At 50.9% G+C, this 4,593-nt stretch overlaps 1 pseudogene; it reads left to right on the plus strand.

Moving 5' to 3' along the window:
* Positions 1-4,140: 4,140 nt before the first annotated feature.
* Positions 4,141-4,282, plus strand: LOC119351590 (annotated as a pseudogene).
* Positions 4,283-4,593: the final 311 nt, after the last annotated feature.

Below are 4,593 nucleotides of genomic sequence, written 5' to 3' on the forward strand. Positions count from 1 at the left end.
CTCTACTGCTAAGCACTTGACCCTACTGCTAGGATTTTCCCTAGTAGTGCAGCGCCACGCTTTGACGCACTCGGATGCCTGGCCTCCACTGGAATCAGCTATAAAAGGACGGTCACACACGACTATGTCCACAACAACACAGGCTCCACCTTCTCGTCCTCTGCTCCACATCCATCATCCGCCATGACCACAAGCGCGAAAGCATTGTTGGACAATTTGTCGCTCGACATGAAGCAGGCGGTGGCCGGCCATGCCGCGGCCTGGCTGGGCCACCGTGCCAGGTAGAGCGAGGCCGGCTTGCCATCCAGCTCGCCCGAGGTCTTCGACGATGACACGATGGAGACGGGCTCCAACGACGAAAGCGTTGCGGCTCCCGCACCACCTTTGCATGACGGCCTCACCATGGAGCAGGCTCAGGCGCACTACAACACCGCCATGGCGGTAGTGCAGCCTGCGGCGGTGCCATTGTCGGGGTACCAGCGGGCGCTAGAGTAGCACCGGCTGGCGGAGCGCCAACTTGACGGTGAACGCGCAAGCGAGGAGGCCATGACGGCGATGGCCGCAGCGAATTCCAACTTCGTTGCGAAGTAGCATGCCATCTACGAGGCCCTCCGCGCTCGAGCCGCCGCTCCCAGGAAGCGGCAGCCGCGGAGACGCAGCTCCAGACGATTGCGGAGAAGAACGCTGCCAGCTGCGCCTCCTACGTGATGCCGACGAACCATCATGCCGCCCGAAAGGATGATGACAGCATCGACACAGCCATTTCCATCATGGACCTCACATCCACCGGTGACGGACAAGGCGCGGACTCCTCCAAAGGATGAGTAGCGCATGGAAGGCACTTGTGTCCCATGTAGGCATGTTCGTCTCTCGTGTTCTATTCTTCCTCGCCGGAGACCGCAACTTCACTTCACGAGTCTTATATTCGGTGGTCATGAAGACGACGGATGGGGGAAGTGAAGGGCTTGGACGCCGAGCACCACCATAGTAGGATAGTTTAGGGTCGGGTCATTATTTTTTGTTCTAAATGTTTGAAATGTAATGAAATCCGTCGTATTTGCATGAAATCCGTCATGTTTCTATGAAATCTGGCCGTGTTTGCATGAATTTCGTCCGCTTGATTGAAAAAATGTTTGAAATGTATGCGGGTAGGGTTGGATGGCGTCCTACCACATCCGCGTCTATGGACGAATGCGGGAGAAAATTTGCGGATCGCCGTTGAAGCTGCCCTTATCCTTAACCCTGTACCCAAACGGACGTGGCATCAGGGAAGACCGGGATGAATAGGTTTGGTAGCACGTGCGAACCAACCTGTGGTTGGATGGTTAGAGGGATTGTGGTATTTCCAGCCCACCAGGGTTCAAATCCTGGTGCTTGCATTTATTTCTGGATTTATTTCAGGATTTCCGGCGATGCGTATTCAATGGAACGAGACGTTTCCATCGACGATGAGGCGGCTGCGGTGACTGCTTGTGTGTGTACTGATGTTCAAAAAAGGTTTGGTAGCACGTGTGTGTGGCTCCACTTGTCAGCTGAAAAAAATAGTACATTCGCGTACTTGCGCTGTATACATGCATCAATTCATGGACTCACAACAGGACGTGGATTTTGTCTAACCCGTTGGGCGCAAAACGGATATCCTATCCATCCATCGAGCATGCATGTCAAATCAACAGGCGTCCAGGATCCACAAAGATGCCTTGTACTCATGCGTATTCAAGTTTTCTTGTGGCATTTCTTTTATGTACTGTAGATGATTTGACTCCAGACTGGTCCCACGATCTGACACAAGGAATCTCTGTGTTTGTCGGTAGGTGTTCAATATAGTAGTACAATTTAAATTTCAAACTACGTCCGACTAGGATACGAAGGCCTCAGTAATTTTGATCGTGTTTAAATAAATGTGATGTGTTATTTGCCAGAAAAATACTGAAATTGTTCTAATAAAACTAATGAAATTAACTATAGGATGGGCGTAGCGAACTCTGAAAAATCCAAAGAAACTCCAAACCAAAATGAGCGATAACAAAAGTTTCTCAAAAGTTCTTCTAATGTTTATGGCAAAGTTTGGCCACCGTGATAACAAAGTTCTTCCCAGAAAATATATGATATAAAAATACCACAAAGAAGGACTTTATGATGACCATCCGTGGACTTTATTGATACAAATTGAAGAACTTTATAATTTTACTTAGATAAACACTTTCATTTCTTAGAAAGTCCTTTGCGCCTTCCTATAAAGTGCTAAAAGAGTGCTAATTTATTTAGTAGTGCTGGGGAATGGACAAAGTTCTTCGTTTATTATAAGGAAGTGCGGATAGTGAGTCCAAAGAGTTCTCTGTCATTTCCATGGATTCTACAAAGCTGAGGTGATAATAATTATAGTAACCAAACATAGCCAGCACAAAGGTCCTCATTTCTTCCATCAAAGTATAGCTAAAGATTACAAAAAAATTACACACTAAGACCAATCCATTTTCCCGAGGAAACAAAAAATTACACAGAAAATAAGACCACTCATTAGCCGAAAAATGTAGTAGAAGAAAGAAGAAAAGATCAATCTATCTTTTTTTCTATGTGTGCTGGATGAAAAATCCATCACAGAAAAGACACAAACACACACGTAACCAGATGCATCTCAAAAGATTGAGAAGATAATAGGCTTGTTTAAAAAAACCAAGGAGATGAATCTCTGCTACCTAGACAATTTGAGTTGGAAGATGAGGAAGAGCTGCCAACCACCGGCGTGCTTGCTGGAGGAGTGGTGGTGATGCCTCAGTGAATAGATCTAGCCACCACTGAGCTGCCAACCATGGCGGTGGTGCTGCTACTTGTTGTTCGTCGCTGCCCAACATCATCACCACAAAGCTTGATGTCGATGCGGCAGCCTTGCCCGCTGGATCTTACCTCCATGGCCATGGATCTGGCGATAGAGGACGCAAGGCAAGGATGAAGAGCAGTTACCTACCCGTGGAGAAGCACTGCTCGGGAAGGAGGAGATGGGCTCGCGTCCATGGGAGGAGGAGCGAGCCGGCGGTGCGTGGCCGTGGTGGGTAGCCGGCGGAGAGCCGCGATGGGAGGGGGAACAAGAGGGAGAGAGAGCGGATCTGGACGGGCGGCACGGGTAGGGATAAGGATGGGGGAGAGGGACAACCGGACAGGTACAGGTAGCTGTATTTCATCAACCGTATAATAAGAAATATGGTCTTGGGCCAGAGATAGGTGGGCCAGGGGCACGCATCCACGTGAAGCAGCGACGGCAGCGATTCGCGTTGCGCGCGCAAACAGTTAGGAATAGCCATATTTGCTCATAACACCTTTGTTCATGTCCTGGCAGCGGGGGCATGTCGAGAGACACGAGCACACGACCGCAGTGTTAGAATACATTGTAACACGTATATACGGTATAAATATAAACCGTATATACGCCCAGTACGCCCGGTAGGCTAGCGCGTTGCGTGGTTGTTGTAATCTGTGGTTGTAGTTGTTAGGATTCATCCTCATCTTGTATATCTTTCTTGAGGATCAATCCAACAACCGAGCTACCAAATCTTGTAAACTCCTTTGCCTATATAACATGCAACGCGTCCCTGCCAGAGGCATACGCTTCATCCAATCTTTCATGGTATTCAGAGCCAACTTCCTCTCCAACATCCAAACCTAGTCATGGCTAGCTCCAGCTCCGCCGCTGCCGCTTACGCCCTCATTCCCATCGCTGACAAGCTGCACCGGGGCAACTACCTAGTCTGGCGTGCACAAGCCCTAGCCACCATCCGCGGAGCGCAGCTGATCGATCACCTCAACCCTGATCACCCGTTCCCGGAGCCCAAGCTTGCCGATAAAGACGGTAAGCCGACAGATGTGCCAAACCCGGCGTATCTTGTCACCCTGGCGCAAGACTCGCAGGTGCTGAGCTTCATCTTCAACTCGATCTCACCACCTGTGATGATTCAAGTCTCCCACTGCACCAAGGCCGCCGCGGCATGGACCGCCATCAGGGAGATGTTCCTCTCCCAGACGCAGGCCAACATCGTCAACACGTGGATCGCCCTCTCCACCACCAAAAAGGGCACTGCGACCATCGCCGACTACATCGGGCGCATGAAAGCGCTAGGCGACGAGATGGCTTCAGCAGGCAAGCCGCTCGACGATGATGACATGGTCTCCTACATCCTCGCCGGACTAGACTACGACTACATCTCGTTTGTCTCGTCCATCTGCGCCGCGAGGACTGAACCAATCAAGGTAGCTGAACTTGACTCTCAGTTGATCGGTTTTGAAAAGCGTCTTGCTATGTTCGAAGGTGGCAACCACTCCTCCCAGTCCTCGGCCAATACTATCTCTCGTGGCCGTGGTGGTTTTGGCCGCGGTGGAGGTGGCCGTGGCAATGGTGGCCGCGGTAATGGAGGAGGTGGCCGCGGCAACAGAGGCCGTGGCAATGGAGGCGGTGGTCGTGGCAATGGAGGCCGCGGCAACGGCAACGGCAACGGAGGAATCGATGATCTTCCTGAGGTCGTCTGTCAGATCTGCAAGAGGCCGAATCACACCGCCCTCGAATGCTACCGGCGCTTCGACATCTCCTACGCCAAGAAC

This window comes from Triticum dicoccoides, chromosome 1B, assembly GCF_002162155.2.
Source record: "Triticum dicoccoides isolate Atlit2015 ecotype Zavitan chromosome 1B, WEW_v2.0, whole genome shotgun sequence".
In the NCBI taxonomy this organism is placed as follows: Eukaryota; Viridiplantae; Streptophyta; class Magnoliopsida; order Poales; family Poaceae; genus Triticum; species Triticum dicoccoides.